Genomic DNA, 12,106 nt, shown 5'->3' with positions numbered 1-12,106 from the left:
TACATGCATACCCAGCAGAACTGAAAACATATGTCCACACAAACATTTCTTCAGGAATATTCTTAGCAGCATTAATCATAAGAGCCAAAAAGTGAAAGCAACCCAGAGAACCATCAATGGATGATTGGATCAACAAAATGTGGTATATCCATACAATGGAATATTATCACAAAAAGGAATGAAGTGTTAATACATGTTGCAGCATAGACAGATATGTCACACTAAAGGAACATGCCACATAGCGTATGATTCCCTTTATATGACATATCCAAACTACGCAAATGCATAAAGGCAGAAGTTGGACTAGTTTTTGATAGAGGTGGGGAGATGGGGAGTTGGGGAGGTGATGAAAATGTTCTGAAATCGTGGTGATGATCGTACAACTCTGTGAATATATGGAAAACCACAGAATTGTACACTTGAAAAGGATACATTTTATGGTACGTGAATGATCTCTCAGTAATACTGTCACACAAAATACTAATGTGCTTTCTAAAATTAACTTTTGTAAGAAAAAGAATAAATATCTTGTTAGGTAAATTTCTATAAGATAAAAGAACTGTGGCAGGGATTCAGAATTGTCCTCTAATATCCAGTTTCTTCCCATTTCTCCTAGTTTTGGTCATAAAGCCATTTAACTGGACTATGTTTCCCAGCTGCCCTTGCAAGTAGGTGCAGCCATTTGAACAAATTCTGGCCTATCGTCTAAGAATGAAATGTTTTGCGAAACTGCTCTGTTGTGCTCTTAAAAGGAAGCTGCTGGCCCTCGACTTCATCCTTCCCATCTTAGGTGGGCTGAAATGTGAGCATGAGAGTGGGGAGCCCTCTTGGAATGGCCGTCAAGAGCAATCATGAGTCATGAATCATGGGCATGAAAATAAATGGGCCATGCCCTAGGGCATGACAGAAAATAAAATGGAAGGGAGCTGGGCTGCTGGACCATCTTGAGAAACAGAACCTTCTGAACCACTCTGATACGGGAGAGAAATAAATTCTACCACATATTGGCCTTTGTTATTTAGGGCACTTTTAAAAAAAATTGTATTTTTAAGTAATCTCTACACCAAAGATGGTGCTCGAACTCCCAACCCCAAGATCAAGAGTTGAACGCTCTTCCAACTGAGCCAGCCGGGCACCCAAGATGATGTTCGAACTCCCAACCCCAAGATCAAGAGTTGAACGCTCTTCCAACTGAGCCAGCCAGGCACCCCAAAACTTCATTTCTTTTTTTTAAGTATTCTCTACACCCAATGTGGGGCTTAAACTCAAGACCCCAATATCAAGAGTCACGTGCTCTACCACCAGGCACCCCTATTCTGGACATTTTTAAAGCAGTCAATCCAATCTAATTTATATAATAACTCTTTGGGATGAGATCATGGTAATTTCTGTTAAAGACTGTTCTTTCTGTGGATCTATGCTCAAATGGTTTCAAATAAATAACTCTGAGGGTACAGGATAAACAAGGCACCGTCCTTTTCCTCTGAGAGCTCAATAGTGGAAGAATTTGTGCGTGAGTAGCTAATGGAAAGCGCAAAAGATATAAAAGCAGAGATTCAAATAGAGTTTTGTGGAACTACACATGAAATTGTCACCGGAGGAAGATGGAGAAAACCGAGTGGGCACGGGTTAGAAAACCTATTGGCCAGTGGATGAAGGTAACGTATTTTTTTTTGTTCCATTTCATATGCTCTTTTTCTTTTAAAACTTTTTAAATGTTCATTCATTTTTGAGAGAGAGAGACAGAGTGTGAGCAGGGGAGGGACAGACAGAGAGGGAGACGCAGAATCTGCAGCAGGCTTCAGGCTCCGTGCTGTCAGCACAGAGCCCGATGCAGGGTTTGAACCCACGAACCATGAGAGCATGACCTGAGCCGAAGTCACTGCTTAACTGACTGAGCCACCCAGGCTCCCCTCAGATGCTTTTAAAGAATATGGTTTTGTATCTTGATTATTGGAGTTGCTACTGCTTTCAAGACCTGTTTTTTTAAACGTTTATTTATTTTGAGAGCTAGAGACAGAGGGAGAGGGACAGAGAGAGAGAGAGAGAGAGAGAGAGAGAGAGAGAGAAAACCAAGTAGGCTCCACAGCACCATCACAGAGCCCGATGTGGGGCTCGATCTCACAACCATGAGATCACGATCTGAGCCGAAATCGAATCGAATGCTTAACCAACTGAGCCACCCAGGTGCCCCCCCCCCCAAGACCTTTTTATTGTGAAAGACTCTTAGAGCTGCAGAAGAATTCAGAGATAGTCCAGAGAAGTCCTACACACCCTTCACCCAGCCTGCCCTAATGTTAACCTTTTCCATAATGCTAATCCTGATACTAATCCTGATACTAAGAAGGTAGCTGCATGTGTATATATAAAGTATAAAACCATTAACTGAACTCCAGGCTTCATCAGATTTCACATTTTCCCCTATATATATATTTTTTTTTCCCCCCTTTTCTAGCATCCAATCCAAGATCCAAAATCACACTTGGTCTTTAACTTGAAATTCTCCTTTGCCAGGTTGACATAACTGGCTATCCACAGAGTATGGGCCCCCGTCCATCTGAGATCAAGTCTTGTAAGGCTGAATATTAAGGATTTATCGAATGCCTGCCGTGGGTTCTAGTATGCTAGTTATTAGCCTTCCCTTCAAGGGCACGGTATGAACATTCCATTATGGGCCTGAAAGAGTTAATGCGTTGGCAAGCCCTCCCTCCTGGCCGGGGCGTCTCTTCCCTCCGTGAGGGCTGCGGACACATTAGGCTCCGAGTATGTATTTTCTTTTCCTCTCTGTTTATGTCTCTGTTTTCTGTAAAGTGGCCTAAACTACAGCAGTATCTACTGGGTTCTCTGACAATGCCATAAATTTCATTAAGAAGATGAAGCCTTGCGGGGCAATTAACTGCAAAAGTAGTACAAAGCCATAGCGAGGAGATACTGGCCCGTGGTACTTAGCACTTAGCTCTGAAATGGAGATAAGGCCTATCAACTCGGGGTTGTGTTTAATGTTCGCTGCGGCTTCCACACCACAGCTACAACCTAGCGGTCACCGTGTTAACACTCCCCAATATCTATTACAATTAGTTTTTGATTAAGAGGCCTAACATGGCTTTTGAAGCCTTTTATGTTGTGTCAAATGGCCAGTGATGGAGTGATATGTGCGGACACCTCCCAGTAACAAAGCATCTTGTAAAAGGTTTCAAGTGAACTATTTTATCATCCTAATGGAAACCAGATGACTGTAACTGCCCCCCCCCCCCTTAATTTCAACTATTTACTGAAGAGTCCTTGTTTGGAATTACGTAAAGATTTATTCTTACATGACGACCTCATGCATTAAGTATGGCTGCTAACAGAGCCACTTGGAATTTGGGAAAGCTTTTTAAAGATGACTGGGGCAGTTTTCATGGGAAATTTATTTTCTTTTACTTTTTCCTTTGATTTCGGAAGGAGAGGACACCTTTGCCTTTTTTCCGCCCCCCCCCCACCCCCAGTATTTCATTATGATTTTAATTGTTGGTTAGGAGGCCATTTTCTGTGGAGTTATGCTTTCTCTGCTGGGGTTTTTAGTCAATAGTCTTAGTTTATTCTTCTAGAGAGAGGTCCGTGGAATTTTGTCAGGAAAGAAAAAAAACATTAAGATTTAACCCAAGATTACTTCTGTGTGAACGTCAAATACACGTTATTTTCATAAAGGTATATGAGACTCAAGAAAGTAGACTAATTTTCAAAGTCTCATGATCTATACATATACTTGTAAATTTAATAAAAATAGTATATTGATAGGACGTACCATGTGAATGTGAAACATACTAGTGTTTTTCATGACTGTCTTTCTTTACAGTCTTCGTGGCCTGGGCCATACTCCCCTTTGAACTTCAGTTTTGTGCTTTATGGTCCAGGGTTGGACTAGATGCTCCCTGAGCTTTCATTCTCCTCTGGAAGTCATTGGTTCTGTGACATCAGATGTTCTGGAGAACTCTGAGCTCAAGGCACTCGTGGGAAGGTAGTGTGGTGTATGGGTTCAAGCCGGGGTGACAACTGTGTACCCCCTGGCATGGTACCCACCTGACCGAGACTCAGATTGTCCCCATGTCAAATAAGGACAACATTCTCTACAATCAGTAAGCAAAATCTGGTATATAGAGTGCCCGGTAAATGGTGGCCTGTCAATAATTTCTATCTTCCTTCTTTTCTTTCCTATTCTGTCTTGTTGCATATTGTCTAGCACAGTTTGAATGAATGAAATGATCCTATCTGTGATGCGCGTCATTCTATTAGAAGCGTTTAGTGAGCCCTTGTTACGTGCTGGGTGTCCTCCTGAGTGAGCCTGAGAATCCCAAGGTTAGAGACAGAGTCCTTGCTCATAAGCAGAGGGGGCCATAGACAGTAGGTAGGGAATTTTAACGGAGTCAGAATGAGATGAGTGGAGGAGAGTTGACCACCTACTCCAGATTGCAGTTGGGGCTTTGTCACTCGTAGGGTGATTCTTTTTGCACATGGTCCCATACATCAGTTCAGGTCGTCTCCTCAACCACCCTCTGAGCCTAGCGGGGCAGACATCATCACCTCCATTTTACAGATGGGGGAGCTGAAGAACTGAAGTTTTGGATCCTTTATTGCTGCAATTGATCAGATTCGTAAGATCCTTTAAAATACAACTGGCTGCCATAAATGGCGTTGCCGTGAACACGTGCAGAGATTTGGACCAAGAAAGAAAGCTGTAGCAAAATCACTTAGTAACATCCGACTTATCAGGGTCTTTTTTCCAAGGGTTTTCCTCTAGGGTCCATTCATTCCATTCATCTATACATTCATTCAACATTCATGTGCTGCTTTCCACACACAGGGTTAGGTGGTAGGGGTTCAAAGCTTGAACTTGGTAGCCCTTGCCTTTCACGAGTTCATGGTCTGGTGGGGACGTACAGACACCCATGGTTCCCTGTGATGGTAGTGCAGCAGCGGATGCTGAGACAGTTAGAACGCAGAGAGAGAGAGAGAGAGAGGAACCCTGGACAGAGGGGGGGAGGTGAGGTTTTCCGGAAGAGAAGACACTTGAATTTAGCTGAGTTTTCTGGGACAAATAAGGAATCGCCTCTGTCGAAAGTGAGGGTGATGTGGCTAAGGCTTCAGGCTAAGAGAGGTGGGGAGAGATGAGAAAGCATGGCACATGGGGTCACCTGTCGACGGTGAGGAGAAACCACGGAGGGGGCGGGGCTGTGGTGAAGCAGGGACAGACACCATTAGATGGACACCCGTGTCCTTCCACAACCTGTTCAGGAACAAGAGCCGGGGCAGCCTCTGCAGTTCATGTGCAAGTTTACCTCACATGTCACTAGTAAACGCGCCCTCTACCTTACCCGATTTTCTTACCACTTCTTCTCGAACCTATCTCGTTTGCTGCTTTTGGCAAGTCTGGTTTTATAGTCAACCTTAGCAGTTGGTTAGAGGCTGTTATTAGTATAACCAACCTTAAATAATTTGATTTTCAGGTTGGCTACGTCACAATATCTCCTGTGGGCTCGATGGTCAAACTACACATTTATTTAAAAATTGGTTTTTTCACGTTATATTTGAAAGCGGTGCTACTCACTCATCTGTAAAGCATTAGGCTCTGTGTATAAAAGTATCTCATTTGACTTTTATTCACAGGTTCTGAGAGTAAGGTTTAGGTCCTGACAGATGTATCAGTTTTCTGTGAAGTCTATTGTCTTATTTTATTAGTTTTCTGTTTAAAGAAATATTTTTATAGAGAACAGTATGTTTGAAGGAGAGGAGAGACTGTAATAAATTTGAAAGATGCTCTTCTCAGTAAATTTCCAGAGATTTGTGTTTATTTATTTATTTTAAATTTAGATAAAGGGTTTATCTTATTTTTTTAAACTTTTTTTCATGTTTATTTATTTTAAGAAAGAGAAAGAGAGAGAGAGACAGTGTGTGAGCAGGAGAGGGGCAGAGAGAGAGATGGAGAGAGAATCCCAAGCAGGCTCCATACTGTCAGTGCAGAGGCCAATGGGGGGCTCGAACCCACAAACCATGAGATCAGAACCTGAGCTGAAATCGAGAGCTGGATGCTTACCAATGGAGCCACCCAGGTGCCCCAAATTCAGACAAAGTATTTAGGCTAGTGTGGCCTGTGGTAAATGGGTGTTGTTTGGGCTAAGGAAGGTTTCAAAGAATTGTCAACATCTAAAAGTCCAGAAACCTAGAAATTTCACATGAAATCTGGTTTCCTTGAAAAAAAAATGTGATGCCATGGACTCATAGGATAACAGTCTGTGGGGCGAAGGCACATTCATTCCCTGTTCCTTACGGTCCTGGGAGGCCATCTCATTCCTGAAGCCTCCCTGCCTCCCTCTAACCACCCCGCCACCTTTGGCTTCATGATTGCAGCTCGGGCTTGGCATTTCCCAATTAAAAAAAATGAAACTTATATCCACACCAAAAATTACACACGGATGTTTACAGCAGCTTTGTTTATAAATGCTAAAACTTGGAAGCAACCAAGTTGTCCTTCAGTAGTCCAAGGGTTAACCCATGGCGTATCCATACAATGGAATGATGGACCCATACAATGGAATGATGGACCCATACAATGGAATGCTATTCCGCATTAACGGTGATGAACTATCCAGCTATGAGGAGACAAGGAGGGACCTTAAATGCATATTACCAAGTGAAAGAAGCCAATCCTTAAGGCTACATGCTGTATGATTCCAAGTATATGACATTCTGGAAAAGGCAAAACTCTGGAGAGAGTCAAAAGGTCAGTGATTACCAGGCATTGGAGATTGGAAGGATGAACGTATCTGCAGAACACAGAAGATTTGTAGGGCAGTGAAAACACTCCATATGATACTATAATGATGGATACATATCATCACATATTTGTCCAAACCCATAGAATGTGCAACACCAAGAGCAAACCCAAATGTAAACTATAAACTCTGGGCGATAACGATGTGTCAACGTAGATGCATCAGCCGTAGCCAATGTACCACTCAGGTGGGGGATGTTGAAGTGGGGCAGGCTACGTGTTGAGGCAGGAGATATATGGAAATCTCTATACCTTCCTCTCAATTTTTCTGTGAACCTTGGAAAAATGTCTTCAAAAAAAAATAGAGGTAAATGCCAATCATCACATGCAAAACCCTTTCCGCTCAGAAGTTTTAACAGAACACACGGGCCTAATAACGGACAGAGCTGTTACTTTGAGAGCCTGTCTAGCTTAGTGAAAAAGTCAATTTCTTGATCAGTTTTATAGACTACTATGGAAGGAATGCAAGGGCACAGTCAGTGATGGGCTGAGTGTAACTTTTCGAATCAATGGTCCCCCGGAAGTTTTCCCCATGATCCCACTCCTTATCGTGACCCTCTCAAAACTGGTTTTTGGGTGTGAATATGAGAAATGTAAACATGGACCGGTAATTTTTCACTCTCTAGCAACCAGAAATCGCTGGGTTTTTCTCATTCCGGCGGGGGCGGGGGGGGGGGGGGTTGGAGCTGGTGTTTCTGACACCTACTTTCCTGAGCTTGGTTGAAAGTGCTAAGTTTTTCCTGGTGTTAATTATTAATGTGACCTGTTTATGTACCAGGTATCCGGCTAACCATTAATATCTGTTTACTCATTGATGACCTTTGCAATTTTGTACCTCTCTCTTGGCTGTAAAAGTCAATCTTTTTTTTTTTTCCAGCAACTCCTTCACAGAGGAAAATAGCAGGAGGCAACGTAAATGTAATCTTTACATACATGAAAGAAAAGACAAGAGCTTTTGATTGAAGAGGATTAAAGACACAGGGGTGCCTGGGTGGCTCAGTTAGTTATGTGTCGGACTTTGGCTTAGGTCGTGGTCTCATGGTTCGTGGGTTCGAGTCCCACGTCAGGCTCTGTGCTTGACAGCTCAGAGCCCAGAGCCTGCCGCAGATTCTGTGTCTCCCTCTCTGTCTCTGCCCCTCCCCTGCTCATCCTCTGTCTCTCTCAGCCTCTCAGAAATAAATAAAAATGTTAGAAGAATTTTAAAAAGAGAGAGAATGAAGACGCGGACCTTTCCTTTTTGCAAATGCAAAGATCCCTGGCCTGGGGTGGGGGCGGTGAGGGTGGGGCAGAAATTCATAAGAAAAAGAAGTTCTTCTGCCTCTGTGCTTTAGCAGAGAGGAAACCAAGGAAGGGACTCTCAACCGGTCCTGGGGAATGGAACCCAATTCTCTTTTCTTTCTTTCTTTCTTTCTTTCTTTCTTTCTTTCTTTCTTTCTTTTTTTGCTTTGCTCCATTAACATACCAGCACAGGGAAGGACCCATTGAAATATTATTATCTTTGCATAACAATACAATTTGAAAGTCTCACGGTGCTTCTTTATTGAAATGTTTTAAAATATTAATATCATCCCGGCCATAAATAACCATTATGGCATTCCTAGAGATTAAAGTTTTGAGATATGCCCTAGGTGTACATTCACATTTTCTCGTTCACTGAGTTCTAACTTCAGTAAAATTAGTTTTTTTAGATACAGCCCTGCACACTTGCTGTGACTGTCACTTCGTGTTGAATTTATCATCTAGAATTTAAGGCAGAAGACTGGGGAGCAATCTGTCACAAGCGATTGTGTTCGTAATCTTTGAGGGTTGGGATGGGGGCTGGGGAGAAGATAAGCATTCTAGAACTCCGCTCTCCAGCGCGGAGACCATTCATGGGGCTCCAGCCGCCGGGGCGGTGAGGGGATTTGCGTAGACTGTGTAATGCGTTTTCTTCAAGCCTGTGTCTGTGTCGGACGGTTGTGCTGAACTTCACGCACATAAATGCCGCTCAGGTTTTCTTGGCTAAATGATAACTCAGCTTGTCTTTCCCAGTGAGTTCCGGAATAAATAGATAGATGGGCTATACGCGGGGTGTTGTGACTTAGAGCCTCTAGTGTCCTCAAATAGACAAGCGGACTCGATCGTGGTGCCCGCACAAAACACAGACTTCCAAGGAAAACGGGGGAGGGGGGGACCGTGGTTTTATGCTACGTCTATGATGACGTGAGTTGAAAAGCCGTTGGAAGTCAAGGTGAGGACTTGACTTCCTGTCAGTCTCCTGCATCCAGAGCGGGGGGATAAATGGTCCCCAAACACATCATTTCCCTTGGAGACGGAATGTGTCTTAGGGATTTTTGACATGATAGGGAAGTGGGACAGTTGAGTTCATTCTCCATCTCGTTGAACGGGTACATCTTGCGCTGGGAACTGAGCAGAGCATTTCCCTGAGACTGCTGTTCGGTGCTGTTGGTCGTCCCTCTGAGGTGCAAAGCGGGCATTTCTTCACGACCTCTGGATTTTGGAAGCCGACTACTCTTAATAGCTTACCGATCTCTATCTGGGTATCAAACTCGGAGGCTTTGAACTTTGCCAGTCCGAATCCCACATTTACGTTTCCTCTTTAGGTCACCTGGTCAACGAGCTTCATTGACACATGCAGATTTTCCCTCGCACGTCTTCTTCGAGGCAACACTGGAAATTTGGGTTTATGGAATGTGCCGGCAGCTCTGAGCTGTCTTGGCTTCCCCGCTGTTGGCTTGGTCCGGGGCCCAGGATGATGCAAGCTCTGTGTAGCTCAAAACTCAGATTAACTGCTGGAGCAGGATCCGGAGTGGGCTTGGGCCCCAGGAGCCTTTCAGAAGGGTGGATGGGGAGTGGGGAGGTTCCTCGCCCGCTGTGAGACAGAGGTTACTGTTGTTTGTGAAGTTGTGAATGTCTCCAGGCCATTAACTTCTGCAGGAAACCCGTCCTCCTTCCCACCCTGCGGTCTCCTTAGGGGCTCTGGCCCTGGGCCCCCCCCAGGTGGATCCTGGCATTATCCTATGTATAGCACTCACCACCTTGCACTGGAAGGGCCCCCTCATAGGTCTCTGTTCCAATGAGATCCCGGCTGGCTTGAGGGCCGGGACTCCTCAACGCCCAGCGCAATGTCTGACATTCAAGGATGCTCAACATCTGGGCAGCTGTGGGACTGAGCAGGACTAGCCGGTGGAATGATAACAATAATTAATAATAACTTTCTGCTTACTGCCCCGTGCCTCCACGATGAGAACTGCTGAGCTAGGGGATTTCTTTGTCTTCATCTTACAGGTGAGAGCCAGGCTCGGCACGGTTAAATGACGTACACGGACGGGGTAACCGGAGGGGACGAGGGCGAGTTCCGGACGCCCTTGACTTGACTCTATGTTCTGACCGCGTGTGCTGCTGCTTGATCTTAATGAAGACAGTATTTCCATCGTCGGAATGCAGTTCGGCAGGAGCCACAGAGCCATTGATGCCCGGGCCCTTTGCAGAAAAACAAGTGGGTCCGCTCTTCCAGGCCTTTCCTTGGCCCTCCCTATCCCCCCGCCCCCACTTCCCGTGGCACGCAGATTATCTCCTGATTTCGGCTTCAGTGTTGTTGTTTTGTGGTCTGCGCAGCATTTCAGTCTTCACATTCCGCGATGCGTTGGGGGCCTTTTTTGTGGTTGCTTGTTGTTTTGGTGGTGGCCTCTTTTAGTATTTCTACCTGAATTAGGCCCCTGGCTTCACCGTGTCCAGCTGTGTGATTTTGGATACGTTGCTTGACCTCTCTGTGCATCAGCCAGCTTCCCCATCTGCGTCTTGGGGAGCAACAGCTCTCACGCTTGTGAAGATCCCGGAACAGTCTGAGAGGGCCACAGGCATTGTGTCCTTTCACTCTGTCACTCTCTCCTCTGGTCGCCGCCGTCCTGGCCTGCACGAGCGTCCTTATTTCTTTCTTCGTTGGTTTGTTTTTTATGTTTATTTGTTTTTGAGAGAGAGAGAGAGAGAGGCAGAGAGAGAGGGGAGCAGAGGATCTGAAGCAGGCTCGGTGCTGTCAGCAGAGAGCCTGACGCGGGGCTCGAACTCACCCACGTCGAGATCATGACCTGAGTCCAAGTTGGAGGCTTAACTGACCCAGCCACCCAGATGCCCCATGGGCTTCCTAGTGCTGTGGCTCTGCTACCCATGGGCACGCTGAGTGAAGGGAACAGTTGGTGGAATGTTTGCTGAGCCTCTCGGCCTGTTCCTAGTGGCTAGTTATCGAGACATGACTTAAAGCCACCCTCTTTGTGGCCTAGCTGCTTCCCCGGGGTGGGGGGCAGCTGCAGATGGGGACCACAGTCTTGCTAGGAGCCTGGTCGTCTCCTCTTCCCTCCTTCCCTTCCTCTCTCTCTCTCTCTCTCTCTCCATTCACAGTTCCTGGCCTTTCCCTCTCTTCCTCTTGGCTGGCACGATCTCCCTCCAGAGCGTGCGGCTCTGGCGAAACAAAAGCCAGGTGCCTTCCCTTTGTCCTCTCAACACGGACCTCCCCCGAGGCAGGGGCACAGAGGGGCCTGGCTTCCTCTGTAGAGCAGAGAGCCAGCAAAGGCTGAGATAGGAGCACAAATTAATATATCAGTAAATTATCCTGCCTTGCTGACATACTCTCTAATCAGGAGGACAGTGAAAACACGGGGAGGATGCCAGAAAAGAATCCGGAGGAGGAGAGGACCTTTGGGAGGCTTCAAAGTCTGAACTCTTCCCCTGAGATTTCACGGAAAGTGTGTGGGGGGGGGGGGGGGCAGTGCCCGCTGCCAGGGGAGTGACAGGCAGAGAGGTGAGGCAGAAGGAAACGGAGAATAAAAGGGACCTACGACGGAGAAGGCAGGGCAGAAAAGGCAGGTAATGACAAATAACTGAGAGGCACGCGTCACTGAGAGCTTACCATGTGCTAGGCACGGCCTGTGGCCTCTGACTGTGCCTCAGTATCACAGCCACCTGCCCTACCGGACATGGTCGCTGCTACCCCCATTTGAAAGATGAGAAAACTGAGGAAATAAAGCCTAGCGGACGTTCTCAATTTCCCACATCTAGCAAGTGATGGGGCCGGCTCTTCGGCCAGAGAATCTGAGGCTCACGTAACCCCTCTCCCGTCGGGCTCCCTATTGACAACCCTTGTTCTGATAAAACAGTGGTGCCGGAAGTGAATTTCATCTCAGCTGGCGAATTGGGTGGTGGTAAGGGGGGGCCTGAGCACATACCCGTTAGACCAAGAAGAAATTAAGACGGTAAAAGAAAATGAGGCTCTACTCCCAGGACTTCAATAGGAACGGG

The 12,106-nt window shown here is 45.9% G+C and overlaps 1 long non-coding RNA gene across 1 annotated transcript; it reads left to right on the top strand.

The window, feature by feature from the left end:
* Nucleotides 1–428: 428 nt before the first annotated feature.
* On the top strand, nt 429–10,341 carry LOC113601928 (uncharacterized). Its single transcript, XR_003423276.2, has 3 exons — nt 429–1,658; nt 3,839–4,118; nt 10,100–10,341. It is a non-coding gene; the product is annotated as an uncharacterized LOC113601928 (long non-coding RNA).
* The last annotated feature ends 1,765 nt before the right edge of the window (nt 10,342–12,106 follow it).

Source organism: Acinonyx jubatus, chromosome B3, assembly GCF_027475565.1.
Source record: "Acinonyx jubatus isolate Ajub_Pintada_27869175 chromosome B3, VMU_Ajub_asm_v1.0, whole genome shotgun sequence".
In the NCBI taxonomy this organism is placed as follows: Eukaryota; Metazoa; Chordata; class Mammalia; order Carnivora; family Felidae; genus Acinonyx; species Acinonyx jubatus.
This window is presented reverse-complemented; position numbering and strand designations above follow the sequence as displayed.